General features: G+C 52.3%; 1 long non-coding RNA gene across 1 annotated transcript; it reads left to right on the top strand.

Moving 5' to 3' along the window:
* Positions 1–10022: 10022 nt before the first annotated feature.
* On the top strand, positions 10023–10784 carry LOC117066809. The gene is made up of 3 exons (XR_004430511.1): positions 10023–10086; positions 10169–10312; positions 10406–10784. It is a non-coding gene; the product is annotated as an uncharacterized LOC117066809 (long non-coding RNA).
* The last annotated feature ends 11540 nt before the right edge of the window (positions 10785–22324 follow it).

Below are 22324 nucleotides of genomic sequence, written 5' to 3'. Positions count from 1 at the left end.
CCTCCCCCTGGTCTGTGGCTGCAGCTGGACTGCCCACAGTGGACCTGGGGCCGTGAGGCACGTGGGTCAAGCTGGCGGCTCAGCCCTTCTGCCACCCCAGACGTGGCTCTCGCCTGGTCTCCTTGGCAGATGGTGCTTTAGGTTTGCTGCCCACAACCCAGCGTGGCTTACGGCTGTCCTACAGCCACAGTGTTGGCCAGACTTCTGGCCTCAGCCAGGGAGATGCACTGCTGCCTGTCCAGACCTCTGATGTCCCCTCTCTCCTCTTGCAAAGAGTACGTGGCCCGTGATGGGGAGGAAGTTCTGGAGGATGGGCTGAGACCACTGTCTGCAAGGCAGGGAGACCCTGCCTGCTCTTAGCTCCACACCAACAGAGGAGTGTGGGCATGGCCTCTCCGGCCCTTCCTGACCCTGTGTTGCCGTGGTCCAGCCTCAGCCCTTAAAGCGAGGCAGCCTAGAGAGTTCCACAGAGCTTCTCTACAGACCAGGCCAGAAGGGCCGGAGGGGCTTCCTCCTGAGGGTGGCGGGGACAGAGGAGATGCGGCCTCCCTCCAGAGCCTGCCCTGGTGGGGGTGGGCGGGGAGAGGTTCCCCAGCAACAAGCCCCCTTATATAATCCAGCGCACATCGCGTGGCGTGACTCCAGGTGCCTGTGGGAGGCAGCGCGGGGGTGAGCACCGGGGCGCAAGTGAGTCTCAGAGTTTCGCTCCGTACTCCTCCCGCCTTGTTATATGTCAGCGTCATCCGGAGCCTGCCAGCCTGGTCACCCACTTGCTTATTAGAATACATTAGCTGACAATGTGGATTTAAATAACTCGGGCAGGTGACAGCCTGAAGATCACCCAGCGTAGCTGGGCTCTCCTGCACGGGCCCAGGTGAGGCTGGGGTCTGGGGCTGGAGGAAGGACATGTGGCGCAGGGATGAACTGGCCGAGCTGGCTGCTTCAGCCATGCGTCTGGAGCTGGGCAGGGTGGAGGGGGAGGAGGGACACGGGCACCCACGATGCAGCACCACCCCGGGCAGGGGTGGGAGCCCGCCCCAGTCCTGGGTGCATTTTCCATCTTCTGAACCCAGCATGGGGGAATGGCCAGTGACTGGGTGAGCAGGAAGAAGACACTGAGCAGCCAGGTAAGGGGCAGATGCACGAGCCCCTCACCTGGGCCCTCCGGGCACTGGGGGCCGTACTCAGGCTCAACCGCCCTGTGCAAAGACGAAGAAAGACGAACTTTGCTTCACGCTCAGTATAATTAGTCTTCATTTACCGCCTGAAACGTTGTCTTTGTTTTCTTATCACTCTGCCTCTTAAATGACTTAGATTGCCTTGAAAGTAATCTGAAAGGTATTTCTGGAGGGGAGCAGAGGGAATCTGTTCTTCAGAATCTGAAATTGGAGGACACCTGGAAAACAAGACCTCAGTGTGTTCCCGCAAGTCCCTGCAGACAGGAGACAGGAGAGCTGTACCTGCGGGTGCCGCTTCGCATGCCGTCAGGGAGGGCCCAGACGTTTCCATGCTGCTCGGCGCAGCGCAGATGGCTTCCCTGCCCGGGGCTGGCTGCTTCTAATTTCAGCTGCTGGAGGCTCCGGGCTCTCACTCTCGCTCGCGCTCTCTCTCTCTTTTATTCCATGTTTATTTAAAGCCAGATTTTGAAATGTTGTCTTGGGCCCTAAAATCTCACTTTGTATCTTCTTGCAGCAGATCCTATAAAACCCCACTTAGGTGCCTAGAGGGTGGGGTACTTTGAGGACAGAGTTTCCCCACCCACTGCCTAACACTGTGTCCGTAAACATTCCTATGATTGGTCAGTGTTTTCCCAGTGGAGCAGCCCAGGGTCACGTCCACCCAGACGGAATACAGACGAGCCGGGTGGACGTCATGAATCCAGATCAACGACAGACAGCATGGCCTTCCCAGTGATATGCAGGAAGCACACCTGCCCCGGTGCTTGGAGTTGAACTTAGGCAGGGGAGTCTGGGGCTGCCCTGCCGTCTCCTGTCTGGGGTCGTGATGCAGTGTGGCCTGAGTGGTCCAGATGTGTCCCCCCGGAGGTGGAACAGGGACAGCCTCAGGTGCCCTGGTGCCTCCCCCTTCCCGGCTCTTCCTGGCACTCTGCTTCCTTCTCCTAACCTGAGAGCTACACGCTGTTCTCGTCCATCTAGAAACCAGGGACATCTGGAAGGGGTCTTCCACCTTAGACCCTAACAGGGGAAGTGCAGCGCAGCTTTCTGGCCGCTCTGACCTGACAGGGCTGCTCCGATGGGGAGGCATGGCCACTTGCACAGATGTTCGCTTGCACAGCATCAGACCACATAGCAGTTGGGGTCCTTTGTCCCACTGGCAGTGGGAGCCCACAGTCAGCCTGTGTGCATGGTAGGTGCTCCAGGAATGTGAGGTCCCTTTCTCTTTGATGAGACGTCACTACCCTCATGTCCCTCTATAATTTGCCTCAGAATGTGCTAGAAGAGCTTTGATGAAGGGGAATGTCTTGATGAACTGGACAGGGTGAAGGCAAAACTGGCCGAGGGGCCAGGCTGGATGTGTAGGGGGGTGGACACCTGCAGGAATGGAGTTCACCTAAATAGGTGCTCCTGGAGCCAGTAGTACTAAGGAAGGAAGGATCTGGCGGGCTTATTGTGCGCAGAGCCACAGTGCCCCAGCCTAGCCCAGCCACAGAGCCACGCAGCTGTCTCTGGCTAGGGGCTAGGAGGCGGGCAGGGCGGGACACAGTCGGGAGCAGTTGCCCCAGGGCTGGCTGGAGATGGCGGCCCTGGCCAAGCCGGTCTCCAGCCAACTTAATACCAGAGCTACCAGGGCCTGGAGAAGGGGTGGCTGCGTTTCTAGTGAGAGCCAAGCAGTTTTCCAAAGAGCGCCGCAAGCTACTGCCAGGGCCTTTATGTTCCAAAGATGTGAGGAACGTGTCTCAGTGGCTTCGCCGGCACACTTGGCCAGAAAGTAACATGATTTCGAGAAAAAATGATTTGAGTGTTAAGCTTGAGAATACCATTTCCCCCAGCAAGTTATTTTTCTTCTCACAAAGTTGGAAGACACAGAAATCTCTGCAGAGGCTCATGGCAAACTTTAGCTGTTTCCTAGCTGCCCAGATGAAAAGAATATTCCATCCACTTGGGGAAAACAATTACTCTAAACAGATTCAGGTGGCATTTTACCCCCAGTCCAACTGGTTCCACGTGACCTTTGCAGGCATGGCTCCAAAGCCCAGAGACAAGGCTGGTGTGAAGAGTTGGCCGCGGATCCCTGGAGTCTGCTGCTAATTCTCACCCAGATTTTGAGATTTTCTCTGCGGCTGCAGAAGCCAACAGAGTCCTTTGTGCGGCCTCAGGACTCAGCTTTCAGAGGCCCTGGAGCCAATGGTGTTGGATTCAGCCGTAATTCTTCATTCTTTGGCTCCAGGGAAAACCTTGATTCTGCACAGGATTGCAAAAGCCGAGGCACTCCAGCTAGGACATGGCGTCATTGGAGTGCCCTGATGCATTCCAAGGGAAGTTGAGTTGGTGATTTCCAAGTAGTTTTGGGCAGGGCAGGGTCTCCAAAAGGCTGGAGGTGCTGGAGGAGAGGCTGACTGGGCTTCGCTGGAAGGGGCCTGCCCTTGTGCGTCAAGCCTGGGAGACTGGACTTGGGACTCAGATGCGTTTGGAGTTTGTTTTTGGTTTTGGTTTTTTCTTTTTTTTTGAGACAGAGTCCCGCTCTGTCGCCCAGGCTGGAGTGCAGTGGCGCGATCTCGGCTCACTGCAACCTCCATCTCCTGGGTTCAAATGATTTTCCTGCCTCAGCCTCCTGAGTAGCTGGGACTACAGGCACCTGCCACTATGCCCGGCTAATTTTTTTGTATTTTTAGTAGATACAGGGTTTCGCCATGTTAGCCAGGATGGTCTCGATCTCCTGACCTTGTGATCCGCCTGTCTTGGCTTCCCAAAGTGCTGGGATTACAGGCATGAGCCACTGTGCCCGGCCAGAGTTGTTTGTTTTGAGACAGGCTCGCTCTCTATCTCTCAAGCTAAAGGGCAGTGATGGGATCTTGGATCACTGTAGCCTTGAACTCTTGGGCTCAAGGGATCTTCCCACCTCAGCCTCCTGAGTAGTTGGGACTACAGATGCACACCACCACGCCTGGCTAGTTTTTGTGGGTTTTTTTTGTAGAGATGGGGGGTCTCGCTATGTTGCCCAGGCTGGTCTCGAACTCCTGAACTTAAGTGATCTGCCTGCTTTGGCCTCCCATCATGCTGGGATTAGAGGCATGAGCCACTGTGTTGGCTGCATTTGGGTTTTATATATTTTTATTTATTTTGAGACAGAGTCTTGCTCTGTCGCGCAGGCTAGAATGCAGTGGCACGATCTTGGCTCACTGCAACCTTTGCCTCCCAGGTTCAAGCGATTCCTCTGCCTCAGCCTCCCAAGTAGCTGGGATTACAGGCGCCCATCACCACACCTGGCTAATTTTTGTGTTTTTAGTAGAGGAGGCGTTTCACCATGTTGGCTAGGCTGGTCTTGAACTCCTGACCCCAGGCAGTCTGCCCAACTCGGCCTCCCAAAGTGCTGGGATTACAGGCATGAGCCACCGCACCTGGTCGCATTTGGATTTTATAAGCTTTGCTCTGCAGGAGAAGTGGTCCCTGGCGTCACAGCCCCCTCGCCTGATGAGGTTGGAGGGCTCCTTGAGCCCCGACCACTCTGCTTCAGCCAGGGCGGGTACAGGGCTGGGAGGGTGAGCCACGAACTTGACATCGGTGACCTTCACTGCCACCTGGTGGACAGCCTGGGAGTGGTAGCCTGTGGGTTGGGCGGGCGGAAGGGGTGCAGTGTCCGGGACGAAGGCGGCTGAGCATCGTGGAGACCAGCACAGAGGCCACAGCGAGTGGGGTGTGACATCAGGGACAAGGGAGAGGTCACAGACTCGGACAGTGGCCATCCTGTGCTAGCCCCTGCATCTGGGTGATTGGCAGGTGGAGCACCAAGATACAGGGTTGATGGGACTAGGCTGGAATCCTGGACTCTCTCTGATCCCGGCAAAGTCACAGAAGCTGCTCCTGTCCTGCCCCTGGTCTTTGGAGGGGAGGAGTAACAGTCTCCTCCTAGGCTGGCGCGGGGAAGAGAAGCTCCCGCGTGAGAAGCAGCTCCACCACCAAGCGCCTGCGGCAGTGTGCTCCACGTGGAACCTGCCGAGGGAACATGTGGGGAAGGTGTGGCCGCCCTGCGAGGCGAGGCTCCACGGGAAATTCGCTCCTTAGGATGTGCGTTTCAAAAGGCCCTAGGACATCTTTTTCTTAAATTGAGGTAAAATTCACATAACATAAAATTACCTTTTTTTTTTTTTTTGAGACGGAGTCTCGCTCTGTCGCCCGGGCTGGAGTGCAGTGGCTGGATCTCAGCTCACTGCAAGCTCCGCCTCCCGGGTTCACGCCATTCTCCTGCCTCAGCCTCCCGAGTAGCTGGGACTACAGGCACCCGCCACCTCGCCCGGCTAGTTTTTTGTATTTTTTAGTAGAGACGGGGTTTCACCGTGTTAGCCAGGATGGTCTCGATCTCCTGACCTCGTGATCCGCCCGTCTCGGCCTCCCAAAGTGCTGGGATTACAGGCTTGAGCCACCGCGCCTGGCCAGAATTACCCATTTTAAAGTGTTCTGTTCAGGCCAGTGTGGTGGCACTCAGCACATTCATGATACGCGGTGGCAACTCCACCTTGCTCCAAAACATTTTTTGAGACAGAGTCTCACTCTGTTGCCCAGGCTGGAGTGCAGTGGCGTGATCTCGACTCCCTGCAACCTCTGCCTCCCAGGTTCAAGCGATTCTCCCGCCTCAGCCTCCCAAGTAGCTGGGATTACAGGTGCCTGTCATTATGTCTGGCTAATTTTTGTATTTTTAGTGACAGGGTTTCGCCATGTCGGCCAGGCTGGTCTTGAACTCCTGACCTCAGGTGATCCAACCGCCTCAGCCTCCCAAAGTTCTGGAATTACAGACATGAGCCACTGTGCCTGGCCCCCAAAACATTTTCATCACCCTAAAAGGAAACCCCAGCCACTGGCAATCACTGGCTCTTCCCCTACCCCGGTGGCCCCTCACCAGCCCCTGGTGGCCGCTCCCCAGCCCTGGCAGCCGCTCCCCTGAATCTGTCCTTGGGCACTGGCCCATTCTGGGCATTTCATGGGACTGGAACCATGCAGTATGTGGCTTCTTCCACTGAGCGTGACGTCCTTGGGTTCATCCACACTGTGGCCTGTGTCAGAACTTCCTGCCTGTTGATGGCTGGATAACTCTCCATCAGAGGGATGTTTGACATTTGGTTTCTCAGTTTGGCAGTGGATGGATACTTGGGTCTGTACCTAGAAGTGGAATTGCTGGTTCTTATGGAAATTCCATGTTTAGCTTTCTGGGGAACTGCCAGATTGGCTTCCACAGCAGCTGCAGCATTTTACCTCCGCCAGCCGGGCATGAGGGTACAGTTCCTCACAGCCTCACCACACTGGTTTTCTGTTTTTTGTTTTTGTTTTTTTAATTCTAGCCATCCTGAAGGTGTGAGGCAGATCTCCTGGCGATTTTGTTTGTTTGTTTGTTTTTGAGACAGAGTCTCGCTCTGTCCCAGGCTGGAATGCAGTGCCGCGATCTTGACTCACTGCAACCTCTGCCTCCTGGGTTCAAGTGATTCTCATGCCTCAGCTTTCAGAGCAGCTGGGATTATAGGTGCCCACACCATGCCAACTAATTTTTGTATTTTTAGTAGAGAAGGAGTTTCACTGTGTTGGCCAGGCTGGTCTTGAACTCCTGACCTCAGGTGATCCACCCACCTTGGCCTCCTAAAGTGCTGGGAATACAGGCGTGAGCCACTGCGCCCAGCCTCCTGGTAGTTTTGATCTGCATTTCCTGGTGGTGATGGTGTTGAGCGTCTTCCGTGCGCTGCCTTTTTCAAAGAAGCCGGAATTCTCCCTGGAATGTCAGTGCCCCCATTCCGTTTCCATCGAGGAAGTGAGCCTGGAGGACGCGGTGGAGTCCACACCCTACACCTGGCTTCCCCTTGGAGGTTTTTGGCCAAGATCTCAGCTCCTTCAGCTACATGGGGCCTCCCTGGGCCCAACTCAGGGGCACCTTTTGGCCCAAGGGGAGTTCCAGAAGCAGCGAGGACAGACACAGGTTGGCAGCATCTGCAGGTGGTGGTGGGGTGGTGAAATGAGGTTGCTGAGCTGCTAGGTACCCAGGCTATGTCTGTAGGGAGACCCCACCGTCCCTGCACTCCTTGACTGCCCAGTGCTCTCCGCGGAGAAACATGACAGACACGGTTGGATAGAGCACAGTGGATGGACGTCCCCACCTGCTCCCTGCAGACGCTTTGGGTGGAAGCCCAGACTGTCCATGGCTGCCAGGCAGACCATGCAGAGGGATGGTGGCCAGGAGCCAGGGAGCCGGCCCACTCCTGCCCAAGTGACACCCCACAGGTCACAGGACAAATGCCAGCGGCCTCATGGTGTGGAAAGGGACACGGAGGCCCGGAGCACTGAGGGACTTTCCCAAGGCCACGCGGCCGGGCACGGGGAAACTGGGCCTTCCTAGCGCCTCCCAGGTCTCTTCCTAGCCGGAGGCAGCTTCATCCAACAGGCCTGGCAGTCCAGAGTCTGAGACGTCAGTAGTAATGGGGTTTGTTGGCAGGAAACTGGGAGATGCGTAGGTTTCCGGAAAGGCTGGAGAGAACCTGAGAGCTGAAGGGAAACACTGGACCCAACCCGGCCCAAGGACCAGCCCTTAGTCCAGCCACCGGCCCTGTGCTGGCTGTGGTGCCGCTGGCTCTGCTCCGGGTGTGGCAGTGACAACTGCCTCCCCGCCCCCCAAATGCAGCTCTCAATGCTGCCCGTTGCTCCCAGTGTGAGGCCCAGCCCCAGCTGCGGAGCAAAGGTGCACCTCCAGGGGCATCTCCACCAAACCTCTATGAAGACCCCCCCCGCAGCAGGGGCGAGCTGGAACCCCCTGAGCTGATCTCCTGGGGCCTCCCTCGGCCCCTTTAACCAAGCACTGTGGAGCCCAGGCTATCCCGTCCATGACCGCACTGCGGACAGGCGTCTGATGTCCACGAGCACACGCTGCTTTCAGGTGATATCTTTAAACTTTGGAACTCCTAGACGAGCTTGCCCCTCTCAGTAAGCCCCAGGCCTCCTAAGGCCATTTCTCAGTGGGAGCTGTGGCCCTGGCATAGGTAGGGTGGAGCTTGACACGCTCCCATGTGGACTCAGGTGGCTCCCATATGTGTATTTCTCTCTTTTTTTTGGAGACAGGGTCTTGCTTGTTCGTCACCCAAGCATGATCTGGGCTCACTGCAGCCTCAGCCTCCGGGGCTTAAGCAACCCTTTTGCCTAAGCTTTCTGAGTAGCTGAGGCTGGAGGCGTGCACCACCATGCCCAACTAATTTTTTTTTTTTTTTTTTTTTGGAGACGGAGTCTTGCTCTGTCGCCTGGGCTGGAGTGCAGTGGCCAGATCTCAGCTCACTACAAGCTCCGCCTCCTGGGCTCCCGCCATTCTCCTGCCTCAGCTTCCTGAGTAGCTGGGATTACAGGCGCCCGCCACCTCGCCCGACTAGTTTTTTGTATTTTTTTAGTAGAGACGGGGTTTCACCGTGTTAGCCAGGATGGTCTCGATCTCCTGACCTCGTGATCCGCCCGTCTCGGCCTCCCAAAGTGCTGGGATTACAGGCTTGAGCCACCGCGCCCGGCCCCTACTAATTTTTTAAAAAGTTTTTTTAGAGATAGGTTCTTGCTGTGTTGCCCAGACTGGTCTTAAATTACTGGGCTCAAGTGATCTTTCTGCCTTGGCCTCCCAAAGTGCTGGGATTTCAGGCGTGAGCCACCGTGCCCAGCCCCAAATGCGTATTGCCCAGACCTCTTTGCTAACCACCAGATCTATGGCTCTACCTACCTACCTGACAGTCCCCAAGCAGAACCCCTGCCAGGTCCCAGCCTCGGACCATGGTCCCTCCATATTCCCACGCATACAGCTGGGAACCTTGGCATCTCACCCTTTCTGTTTCCTCTTCCTTCACTCTTCTCCCCCGACCCCCTGCCTAGTCCCCACGTCTTGTCAACTTTGAGCTCCTGAATCTGTCTACCCAACCCCGGGCCCCCGACTCCTCCATCCCGGACCTGGGAAAGGGCCCTTTACCTGATCCCCAGATGCCCTTGGCCTGTCCAAACCCGTCTCCATACTCAGCAAGGTTTTCCAAGTACAGATCTGACCCAAGGGCCCCTGCGGCAGCCCTGTGCTGACATCCACTGCCCCAAGGACAAAGACCTGGGTCCTCAGTCCCTGTACGGCAGCCTGCACCCAAGTCCTCTCGCTGAGCTCCAGCCACTGGCCCCGCTGGGCAGAAGTGACCATGTGATAGGAGCTCCTGCTTCCCAGGAGCGGGGTGAGAATCTGAGATTCCCCCTTCCCCAGGGCTGTGCAAGAGACTGAACACCGTGTGGACCTGCACTGTGTGGACCTGTCTGCCCTTTGCTCCCACACACTAGCTGAGAGTAAGCCCCCCAGGCAGGCACACAGGAGAAGGATAAGAGAGGAGACTCCTGTGACCTGCTCAGAGCAGGCTCAGCCCCAGGGGGCCTCTGCCCCCACTGCCCCATCCTCTGTGGTTCTCTGTCCATGAGGTCCAGGGCCTCCTAAGACCTTCAGGTATTAAACAGCCTCTGGTCGCTTCGGTGACAACAGCAGCTTCATTTACTGGGTGATTCTCAGCATGATAATTGGAACTCGGCCTGACTCACCCAGGATTAAACCTCTCCCGGCTGCCTTGTGCTGAGACCTGCCATGGCAGGAAAAGTTGGGGTTTGCAGAGATTCTTAAATGTGTTGTGTTATGTAGATTCCAGTTCTCAGTTGAAAAATCTCCATCTTTTAATCTACTTTCTCCCTTGCTTTCTCCATCTAAACAAAAACACGGCACTCACAGAGAGTTCAGGGGTTCTCTGCTGCGACTTCCACTCTCTGGCTGAGTGTGCGTCCATTTCCATGGGCTATTTTTTCCTCTGGATTTTAGGCCCTGTGGTCTCTGAATGCTGGATATCATGCACGGAAGCCTGGAGGCTCCAGCTCCCGGGTCAGCAAATTGCAGCGGGGGGTGGCCGCCTGCTTCTGTGAGTGCAGCTTATTGAAACACAGCCATGCCCATTTGTTTACAGATATTCCGTGCTTGCGTGTGCCCTACAGCAGCACAGTTCAGTAGGCAGAAGCCACTTCCACTACCCGGCGAAGGAAAAAACGGGCAGATCCTGCTCTGGATGACGCTGCATTCCAGGCGGCAGAGAGGGTCCCCCATTTCCTCGGTAAGGAGACCCCCTCGCTCCAATCAGGGACTGAGCTGAGCTGAGGACGAGCTGCCCTTTGGGTGAGCCTATCTCTGGGTTGCTTGTCTCTAGGAACTAATCCTCCAGGAAATTAACAGAGAGCTGCTGTTGGAAACTGGAGCCCTCCCCTTCCTCAGCCCTGAGTGAGGTAAACAATTCTGCTCTGCCTTCCAGAGGTTTCAGATGAGCTCTTCCACCAGCATCTTCACACAGCTTCCAGTCCTGCCACCGTCCTGAAGAAGAGATCAGCTTCCAAGTCTTCATTCTTGTCAAGATTAGATGCCCCTCGAATCTCCCATGTGTCATTAATCCCAGCACGAACAAGCACTCGGGAACTGTGGGCTGCAGATGGTCTGCTTAGCCTGCAAAACCCTCCTCTTTTGGGGCTTAACCCCTTTAGTCTTTGTTGCTTCTGCAGCTTTCTGATGCCATTAAAAAGATGATTTTTATATTTTTGCCTGGCCTTTTTTTCTAGTTCTTAGTGGGAGCCTTGATCTGCTGCACTCCATCCTACTTGGAAGTAGAAGTCTGTTTTTCCATGTTTAAAATGTTAATTTCAGGCCACGCACAGTGGCTCATGCCTGTAATCCTAGTACTTTAGGAGGCCAAAGTGGGAGGATCACTTGTAAGCTCAGGAGTTCCAGGTGAGCCTAGGAAAAATAGGGAGACCTCATCTTTTTCTCTTTTCTTTTTTTTTTTTTTTTTTTGAGACGGAGTCTCGCTCTGTCACCCAGGCTGGAGTGCAGTGGCTGGATCTCAGCTCACTGCAAGCTCCGCCTCCCGGGTTTACGCCATTCTCCTGCCTCAGCCTCCCAAGTAGCTGGGACTACAGGCGCCCGCCACCTCGCCTGGCTAGTTTTTTGTATTTTTTAGTAGAGACGGGGTTTCGCCATGTTAGCCAGGATGGTCTCCATCTCCTGACCTCGTGATCCGCCTGTCTCGGCCTCCCAAAGTGCTGGGATTACAGGCTTGAGTCACTGCGCCCGGCCCAGGGAGACCTCATCTTAAAGAAAAAAAAAATGGCACGCACTGAGCATGGTGGTGCATGCCTGTAGTCTCACTTACTTGGGAGGCCAGGGCAGGAGGATCACTTGAGACCAAGAGTTTGAGGTTACCGTGAGCTATGGTTGCATGACTGCACTCTGGCCTGGGCAACAGAGCAAGACCCTATCTCCAAAAACATAAAGATAAAATAGGCTGGGTGCAGTGGCTCACATCTATGATCCTAGCACTTTGTCAGTCCAAGGCAGGAAGATTGTTTGAGCCCAGGAGTTCAAGACCAGCCTGGCCACCATAGTGAGACCCTGTCTCTAAAAAAAAGAAATCAGATGGCCATGGTGGCACATACCTGTACTTAGGAGGCTGAGGCAAAAGGATCACATGTACCCAGGAGTTTGAGGCTGCAGTGAGCTGTGATTGTGCTGCTACACTCAGCCTGGGCAACAGAATAAGACTCTGTCTCTAAAAATATAAGTCCATAGGCCGGGCGCGGTGGCTCACGCCTATAGTCCCAGCACTTTGGGAGGCTGAAGTGGGTGGATCACAAGGTCAGTAGCTCGAGATCATACTGGCTAACACGGTGAAACCCCATCTCTATTAAAAATACAAAAAATTAGCCAGGCGTGGTGGTAGGCGCCTGTAGTCCCAGCTACTCAGGAGGCTGAGGCAGGAGAATGGCGTGAACCCGGGAGGCAGAGCTTGCAGTGAGCCGAGACCGTGCCACTGTACTCCAGCCTGGCGACAGAGTGAGACTCCGTCTCAAAATATATATATATGTATAAAAATATGTCAATAAAAATAAATGTTAATTTCAGTTTCCAGTTGTTCATTGCTAGCAAATAGAAATACACATTTCGTTTTGTACATTGACCTAGTATTCCGCGACGTTCTAACTGGTTCTAGTAGACTCCTTTGAGATTTTCTATCTAGTCATGCTGTCCACAAATAGAGACAGTTGTGTATTTATTCTTTCCCAATATGTGTTCATTTTATTATTTTCTTGCTTATTACACTGACCAGGGCCTCCAATGTGATGCTGAATATATGTGGTGAGAGAGATACCATTGCCTTATTTCCTTCCTTTTGGGGGGAGCATCCAATCTTTCATCATTAACTGTGATGTTATCTGTAGAGGTTTTGTGATGCCTTTTGAAAAGTTAAGGAAGTTGTTTTCTTATTCCTAGTTTGCTAAGAGTTTTTATCACAAATGGATGTTGAATTTTGTCAAATTCTTTTCCTGCATCTTTTTTTTTTTTTTGAGATGGAGTCTCGCTCTGTCACCCAGGCTGGAGTGCAGTGGCGCAATCTCGACTCACTGCCAGCTCCACCTCCCGGGTTTACGCCATTCTCCTGCCTCAGACTCCTGAGCAGCTGGGACTACAGGCGCCCGCCACCACTCCCAGATAATTTTTTGTGTTTTTAGTAGAGACGGGGTTTCACTGTGTTAGCCAGGATGGTCTCGATCTCCTGACCTCGTAATCCGCCCACCTTGTCCTCCCAAAGTGCTGGGATTACAGGTGTGAGCCACCGCGCCCGGCCTCTTTTTTTTTTTTTTTTTTTTGAAGCGGAGTCTCGCTCTGTCGCCCGGACTGGAGTGCAGTGGCCGGATCTCAGCTCACTGCAAGCTCCGCCTCCCGGGTTTACGCCATTCTCCTGCCTCAGCCTCCCGAGTAGCTGGGACTACAGGCGCCCGCCACCTCGCCCGGCTAGTTTTTGTATTTTTAGTAGAGACGGGGTTTCACTGTGTTAGCCAGGATGGTCTCGATCTCCTGACCTCGTGATCCGCCCGTCTCGGCCTCCCAAAGTGCTGGGATTACAGGCTTGAGCCACCGCGCCCGGCCTTTTTTTTTAAGTCTGTTGATAACAATGAATTATATCGATGTTTGAAGGTTGAACCAACCTTGCATTTCCAGGATAAACCTCATTTTTTTTGTCCCAGAATAAACAGATTACTTCAGGATAAAGACTCATTTTTATATATTGCTGGATTATTTGCTAATAATGAGTTGAGGATTTTGCATCTATGTTCATAATGGATATTGGTCTGTTTGCTTTTCTTGTAATGGCTTCATGTGGTTTTAGTGTCAAGGTAATGTTGAATTCATAAAAGGAATTGCCAAGTGTTCTCTCCTCTTCTATTTTCTGTAAGAGTTTGTGTAGAATTGGTATTAAGTCTTCCTTAAATGTTTGGTAGCATTTAATGGACATATGACAATTTGGTTTACCTGTTTATTCTTGAGTGAGCTTTGGTAGTTTGAATCTTTCAAGGAATTTTCCCATTAAGTTTCAATTGTCAAATTTATGAGCATAAATCTGTTTGTAACATTTCCTTTTTTTTCCTTTTTTTTTGAGATGGAGTCTCGCTCTGTCACCTGGGCTGGAGTGCAATGGCATGATTGCGGCTCACTGCAATCCCCGTCTCCCAGGTTCAAGTGATTCTTCTGCCTCAGCCTCCCAAGTAACTGGGATTACAGGTGCCCGCCACCATGCCCCGTTAATTTGTTTGTATTTTTAGAAGAGGTGGGGTTTCACTATTTTGGCCAGGTTGGTCTCAAACTCCTGACCTTGTGATCTACCTGCCTCGACCTCCCAAAGTGCTGGGATTACACCATGCCCGGCTATAATATTTCCTTCATATCTTTTTCATGTCTATAGGGTCTGGGGTGGTGTTCCCAATTTCATTCCTAATGTTGTAATTTGTATCTTCTCTTTTTTTCCTGATCACTCTGACTTGAAGCTTTTGATATTTATTGATATTTTCAAATAACCAGTTTTTGCTTTCACTGATTTTTCTCTGATGTTCTGTTTTCATTTCTGCTAATGTCTACTCACTGTTGTTTCTTTTCTCGTGCTTGCTTTGGATCTGCTCCTTTTTTTGAATTAATTAAGGTGAAAGTTTAGCTAACTGATTTCAGACTTTTCTTCTACCTTAACATAAACATTTAATATTCTAAGTTTTCCTCTAAACACTGCTTAGCTAGAATCCATAAATGTTAATATGTTTAGTTTTCATTTTCTTTTAGTTAGAAACAGTCTCTAAATTCCCTTGTGATGGTCTATTTAACTCACAGGTTAATTTAATATTTGTGGATTTTCCAGATAGCTCTTTTTTACTGGCTTTCGGATTGATATTATGGTCACAGAGCACACTTTGTATGAGTTCAATTCCTTTAAATGAGTGAAGGTTTATTTCATGGCCCAGAACATGATATGCCTTGGTACATGTCCAGTATGCGCTTGAATAGAATGTGTATTCTGCTCTTGTTGGGTAGAATGTTCTATAAATGTCAGCTAGGTCAAACCAGTTAAAAACATTCAGGTCTCCTATATCCTTCATGATTTTCTATTTATTCTCTCAATTACTGAAAGAGGGTCAGGCACAGTAGACTATGCCTGTAATGCCACCATTTTGGGAGGCCAAAGCAGGAGGTTCACTTGAATCCAGGAGTTCAAGACCAACCTAGGCAACATGACAAGAGCCCCTCTCTACAAAAATACTCAGGAGGCTACCTCAGCCTCCTGAGTAGCTGGGATTACAGGTGCACGCCACCACGCCTGACTAATTTTTGTATTTTTAGTAGAGATGGGGTTTCACCATGTTGACCAGGCTGGTCTCGAACTCCTGACCTCAAGTGATCCACCCCCCCCTCGGCCTCCGAAAGTGCTGGGATTACAGGAATGAGCCACCACTCTCGGCCTGTTGATTGTCTTTTTGCATTAGGTCATTGTTGCACTGCTATAAAGAAATACCTGAGACCGGTGGCTCAAGCCTGTAATCCCAGCACTTTGGGAGGCCGAGACGGGCGGATCATGAGGTCAGGAGATCGAGACCATCCTGGCTAACACGGTAAAACCCCGCCTCTACTAAAAAAATACAAAAATCTAGCCGGGCGAGGTGGCAGGCGCCTGTAGTCCCAGCTACTCAGGAGGCTGAGGCAGGAGAATGGCGGGAACCCGGGAGGCGGAGCTTGCAGTGAGCTGAGATCCGGCCACTGCACTCCAGCCTGGGCGACAGAGCGAGACTCCGTCTCAAAAAAAAAAAAAAAAGAAATACCTGAAACTGGGTCATTTATAAAGAAAGGCTTATTGGTTCACAGTTCAGTAGACTGTCTAGGAAGCACAGCCGCACCTGCTTCTCAAGAGGCCCCAGGAGGCTTCCAATCATGGTGGAAGGCAAAGTGGGAGGAGGGATATCACATGGCAAAGGCAGGAGTGAGTGGGGGGATGGGGGAGGCGCCACACACTTGCAAATGACCAGATCCAGTGTGAACTGAGAGAGACAGCTCACTTATCACCAAGGGATGACCCAAGCCAGTCATGAGAGATCTGCTCCCATGACCCAACACCTCCCCCCAGGCCCCACCTCCAGCACTGGAGATTACAATTCAACATGCGATTTGGGCAAGGTCAAATATTCAAACTGTATCATTCTGCCTGGGCCCCTCCCAAACCTCACGCCCTTCTTACATTGCAAAACACTATCATGGCTTCTCAAGAATCCTACAAAGTCTTTTTTTTTTTTTTTTTTTTTTTTTTTTTTGAGGCGGAGTCTCGCTCTGCCGCCCAGGCTGGAGTGCAGTGGCCGGATCTCAGCTCACTGCAAGCTCTGCCTCCCGGGTTCACGCCATTCTCCTGCCTCAGCCTCCCAAGTAGCTGGGACGACAGGCGCCCGCCATCTCGCCCGGCTAGTTTTTGTATTTTTTAGTAGAGACGGGGTTTCACCATGTTAGCCAGGATGGTCTCGATCTGCTGACCTCGTGATCCACCCGTCTCGGCCTCCCAAAGTGCTGGGATTACAGGCTTGAGCCACCGCGCCCGGCCAAGTCTTTTTTTTTTTTGAGGCGGAGTCTCGCTCTGTTGCCCGGACTGGAGTGCAGTGGCCGGATCTCAGCTCACTGCAAGCTCTGCCTCCCCGGTTTACGCCATTCTCCGGCCTCAGCCTCCCGAGTAGCTGGGACTACAGGCGCCCACCACCTCGCCCGGCTAGTTTTTGTATTTTTAGTAGAGACGGGCTTTCACTGTGTTAGCCAGAATGGTCTCGATCTTCTGACCTCGTGATTCACCCGTCTCGGCCTCCCAAAGTGCTGGGATTACAGGCTTGAGCCACCGCACCCGGCCAGAATCCTACAAAGTCTTAACTCATTCCAGCATTAACTCAAAAATTCAAAGTCTCCTCCAAGACAAGGCAAGTCCCTTCCACTGATGAGACTGTAAAATAAAATACGAGTAGTTTACTTCCAAGATACAATAGAAATATAGGCACTGGGTAAGCACTGTCATTCCAAAAGGGAGCTCTCAGCCAAATGAAAGGGAGTACAGGTCCCATGCAAGTTCCAAACCCAGCAGGGCAGGTGTTAAATCTGAAAGCTCCTTTGACTCCATGCTCCACATCCAGGGCACACTGGTGCCAGGGGTGGGCTCCCAAGGCCTTGGGCAGCTCCGCCCTCGGGGCTCTGCAGGTTCCATCCCCAACGCTGCTCTCACAGGTCGTAGAGAGCTCGTGACTTTTCTAACAGCAGGGTGCAAGCTGCTGGTGACTTTGCCGTTCTGAATTCTGGAGGGCAGTGGCCCCTTCTCACAGCTCCACTAGGCAGGGCCCCAGCGGGGACTCTGTGTGGGGGGTCCAACTCTCTCAATTACTCAAAGAGGGGATGTGGGGGATTTGTGGACATTGCTCCTTGGCATTGCCCTAGTAAAGGTTCTCTGTGGGGGCTCCGCCCCCTGCAGCAGGCTTCTGCCTGGGAACTTGGGCTTTCTCACACATCCTCTGAAATCTAGGCAGAGGCTGCCAAGCCTTCACTCTTACGTTCTGTGCACCCGCAGGCTTAATGCCGTGTGAAAGCTGTCAAGGCTTACAGCTTGCAACCTCCAAAGCGGCAGCCTGAGCTGTACCTGGGCCCCTGTGAGCTGAGGCTGGAGCTGGAGCTGCTGGAATGCCATGTAGGGAGCACTGCCCTTAGGCTGTACAGGGAAGTGGGGCCCTGGGCCTGGCCCACAAAACCATTTCGTTCTCCTCGGCCTCAGGGCCTGTGATGGGAGGGGCTGCCGTGAAAGTCTCTGAAATGCCTTTGAGGCATTTTTTTCATTGGCTTGGTCATCAGCTGTTGGCTAATTTTTAGTCATGCAAATATCTCTAAGAAGTGGTTCCGGCCGGGCGTGGTGGCTCAAGCCTGTAATCCCAGCACTTTGGGAGGCCGAGACAGGCGGATCACGAGGTCAGGAGATCGAGACCATCCTGGCTACACGGTGAAACCCCGTCTCTACTAAAAATACAAAAAAAAAAACTAGCCGGGTGAGGTGGCGGCACCTGTAGTCCCAGCTACTCGGGAGGCTGAGGCAGGAGAATGGCGTAAACCTGGGAGGCGGAGCTTGCAGTGAGCTGAGATCCGGCCACTGCACTCCAGCCTGGCGACAGAGCGAGACTCCGTCTCAAAAAAAAAAAAAAAAAAGAAGTGGTTCCTTGGCCGGGTGTGGTGGCTCAAGCCTGTAATCCCAGGCTTTGGGAGGCCGAGACAGGCGGATCACAAGGTCAGGAGATCGAGACCATCCTGGCTACACGGTGAAACCCCGTCTCTACTAAAAATACAAAAAAAAAAACTAGCCGGGTGAGGTGGCGGCACCTGTAGTCCCAGCTACTCGGGAGGCTGAGGCAGGAGAATGGCGTAAACCTGGGAGGCGGAGCTTGCAGTGAGCTGAGATCCGGCCACTGCACTCCAGCCTGGCGACAGAGCGAGACTCCGTCTCAAAAAAAAAAAAAAAAAAGAAGTGGTTCCTTGGCCGGGTGTGGTGGCTCAAGCCTGTAATCCCAGGCTTTGGGAGGCCGAGACAGGCGGATCACAAGGTCAGGAGATGAGACCATCCTGGCTAACACGGTGAAACCCTGTCTCTACTAAAAATACAAAAAATTAGCCAGGCGTGGTGGCAGATGCCTGTAGTCCCAGCTACTAGGGAGGCTGAGGCAGGAGAATGGCATGAACCTGGGAGGTGGAGCTTGCAGTGAGTGGAGATTGCACCACTGCACTCTAGCCTGGGAGACAGATGGAAACTGTCTCAAAATAAAAAAAAGTGGTTCCTCTACAGTCTGCTTGAATTCCTCTCTGGAAAAAGCTTTTTCTTTCTCTGGCACATGGCCATGCTGCAAATTTTCCAAACTTTTTTTTTTGGGTCAGGGGGTGTCGACAGAGTCTCATTCTGTCAGGAGACTGGAGTGCAGTGGTGCGATCTTGGCTCACTGCAACCTCCGCCTCTTGGGTTCAAGTGATTCTCCTGCCTCAGCTTCCTGAATAGCTGGGGTTACAGGTGCCCGCCACCACACCTGGCTAATTTTTGTATTTTTAGTAGATGTGGGATATGATGAGGTTTCTCTTCAAATAGTCTGATCAATTATTTCTTCAATTCATAGTACCTCCCCCACCCCTTTTTCCTTTTTCTCTTCTCTGCCTTTGTTAGATGCCTGGACACAGGCTTATCAGTACCAGCTCACATTCCTTTCCTTATTTGGAAAAGAGACTAGCTCTCTAGCTCATTGCAGACGCCCCTTCCCCTTCTTCTTTCCCTCTCTCCCTTAGTACCCACCTTATCTAAAGAAAGTTCAAATGTCTAGCCAACTGGGATTAATTCAGACTGAGAAAACCGACCCTGGCCAATGGGGAAAGGGTACAGGGACAGGACTTGCATCAGAAATAAAGGCTCTCATGCCCCTTTGTTCAGGTGCGCTCTAATGGCGACTGGCCAAGGAGAAGCACCCATCTGCACAGAAGTAAAACTGCTTTGCTGAGAATCCTTTGTTTGAGGACAGGTGCGGTGGCTCACACCTATAATCCCAGCACTTTGGGAGGCTGAGGCGGGCGGATCACGAGGTCAGGAGATTGAGACCATCCTGGCTAACACAGTGAAACCCTTTCTCTACTAAAAATACAAAAAATTAGCCGGGTGTGGTGGCGGGGTGCCTGTAGTCCCAGCTACTCAAGTGGCTGAGACAGGAGAATGGCGTGAACCTGGAAGGCAGAGCTTGTAGTGAGCCAAGATAGTGCCATTGCACTCCAGCCTGGGTGACAGAGCGAGACTCTGTCTCCAAAAAAAAAAAAAGAAAGAAAGAATCCTTTGCTTGAGTGTTCAATCTCCTTAGGATTTTGAGTGTTATTCCCAACAGTAGAGATGAGGTTTTGCCATGTTGGCCAGGCTAGTCTCGACCTCCTGGCCTCACGGGATCGACCTGCCTCAGCCTCCCAAAGTGCTGGGATTACAAATGTGAGCCACCACACCTTGTCAATTTTCCAAACTTTTACATTCTGCTTCTCTTTTAAATATAAGTTTCAACTTTAAGTCATTTCTTTGCTCCCACACCTGAGTCCAGTTTGTTAGAAGCAGCCATGTCACTTTTTGAACATTTTGCTGCTTAGGGATTTCTTCCACCAGATACCCCAAATCATCACTCTCAAGTTTAAACGTCCATGGATCCCGAGGTGTGAACAGAATACAGCCACGCTCTTTACCAAAACCTTAGCAAACAACACACGACTTTTGTTCCAGTTTCCAATCAGTTCCTCATTTCCAGCTGAGACCTCATCAGCCTGGCCTCTACTGTCCAAGACACTATGAACATTTTGCTCACAATCGTTTAACCCATCTCTAAGAAGCCCCAAATGTTTCCTCATCTTCCTGTCATCTTCCGAGCCCTTCACACTCTTCCAACCTCTGCCCATTACCCAGGTCCAAAGCTGCTTCCACATTTTCAGGTATCTTTAGCAATGCTTTATCCCTTGGTACCAATTTTCTGCATTAGGCCATTCTTGCAATTGCCATAAAGAAATAGCTGAGCAGGCCGGACGTGGTAGCTCAGCCTGTAATCCCAGCACTGTGGGAGACCAAGGCAGACAGTTCACAGGTTAGGAGATCGAGACCATCCTGGCTAACACGGTGAAACCTCGTCTCTACTAAAAATACAAAAAATTAGCTGGGCATGGTGGCGGGCACCGGTAGTCCCAGCTACTCTGGAAGCTGAGGCAGGAGAATGGTGTGAACCAGGGAAGCAGAGCTTGCAGTGAGCCGAGATGGCACCACCACACTCCAGTCTGGGCGACAGAGCAAGACTCCGTCTCCAAAAAAAAAAAAAAAAAAAAAAAAAAAAATCTGAGACTGGATAATTTATTTTTTATTTATTTATTTATTTATTTTGAGACGGAGTCTCGCTCTGTCGCCCAGGCTGGAGTGCAGTGGCCGGATCTCAGCTCACTGCAAGCTCCGCCTCCCAGGTTTACGCCATTCTCCTGCCTCAGCCTCCCAAGTAGCTGGGACTACAGGCGCCCGCCAACTCGCCCGGCTAGTTTTTTGTATTTTTTAGTAGAGACGGGGTTTTGCTGTGTTAGTTAGGTTGGTCTCGATCTCCTGACCTCGCGATCCACCAGTCTTGGCCTCCCAAAGTGCTGGGATTACAGGCTTGAGCCACCGCACCTGGCCTATTTATTTATTTTGAGACAGAGTCTCGCTCTGTCGCCCGGGCTGGAGTGCAGTGGCCGGATCTCAGCTCACTGCAAGCTCCGCCTCCCGGGTTTACGCCATTCTCCTGCCTCAGCCTCCTGAGTAGCTGGGACTACAGGTGTCCGCCACCTCACCTGGCTAGTTTTTTGTATTTTTTAGTAGAGACGGGGTTTCACCGTGTTAACCAGGATGGTCTCGATCTCCTGACCTCGTGATCCGCCCGTCTCGGCCTCCCAAAGTGCTGGGATTACAGGCTTGAGCCACCGCACCTGGCCAAGACTGGATAATTTATTTATTTTATTTTATTTTTTGAGACGGAGTCTGGCTCTGTCGCCCAGGCTGGAGTGCAGTGGCCGGATCTCAGCTCACTGCAATCTCCGCCTCCCAGGTTTACGCCATTCTCCTGCCTCAGCCTCCCGAGTAGCTGGGACTACAGGCGCCTGCCACCTCGCCCGGCTAGTTTTTTTTTTTTGTATTTTTTAGTAGAGACGGGGTTTCACCGTGTTAGCCAGGATGGTCTCGATCTCCTGACCTTGTGATCCGCCTGTCTCGGCCTCCCAAAGTGCTGGGATTACAGGCTTGAGCCACCGCGCCTGGCCAAGACTGGATAATTTATAAGAAAATAAGTTTAACTGGCTCATGGTTCTGTAGCTGCACAGAAAGCATCAAGCATCGGCTTCTGAGGAGGCCTCAGGAAGCTTCCAATCATGGTGGAAAGCAGAGGAGGAGCAGGCAGGGGAGCAGGGAAGAGGTGCCACACACTTTGAAATGACCAGATCTCGTGTAAACTCAGAGCAAGAGTTCACTTATCACCAAGGAAATTGCCCAAGCCATTCATGAGAGACCCATTCCCATGATCCAGACACCTCCAACCAGGCCCCGCCTCTGACACTGGGGATTGCAATTTTTTTTTTTTTTTTTTTTTTTTTTTTTTTTTTGAGACGGAGTCTCGCTCTGTCGCCCGGGCTGGAGTGCAGTGGCCGGATCTCAGCTCACTGCAAGCTCCTCCTCCCGGGTTTACGCCATTCTCCTGCCTCAGCCTCCCGAGTAGCTGGGACTACAGGCGCCTGCCACCTTGCCCGGCTAGTTTTTTTGTATTTTTTAGTAGAGACGGGGTTTCACCGTGTTAGCCAGGATGGTCTCGATCTCCTGACCTCGTGATCCGCCCGTCTCGGCCTCCCAAAGTGCTGGGATTACAGGCTTGAGCCACCGCGCCCGGCCTGGGGATTGCAATTCAACATGGGACTTGGGTGGGGAAAAATATCCAAACTGTATCACTTTTCCTTTGGAAACTGGTCACTTTTTCATGATTTTTTTATAGGTCACGTAATTTGGGATTATGAATTGGACTTTTTAAAAAATTTTTGAGACCAGTTCTGGCTCTGTGGCCCAGGCTGGAGTGGCAGTGGCGCAATCTCAGATCACTGCAACCTCTGCATCCCAGGCTCAAGCCATCCTTCCACCTCAGCCTCCCGAGTAGCTGGGAATACAGGCACGTGCCACCACACCCAG

The sequence above is a fragment of the Trachypithecus francoisi genome, unplaced genomic scaffold (assembly GCF_009764315.1).
Source record: "Trachypithecus francoisi isolate TF-2019V2 unplaced genomic scaffold, Tfra_2.0 Lachesis_group20, whole genome shotgun sequence".
Lineage (NCBI taxonomy): Eukaryota > Metazoa > Chordata > Mammalia > Primates > Cercopithecidae > Trachypithecus > Trachypithecus francoisi.
The sequence above is the reverse complement of the archived record's forward strand: the minus strand, read 5'-3'. Positions and strand labels throughout refer to the sequence as shown.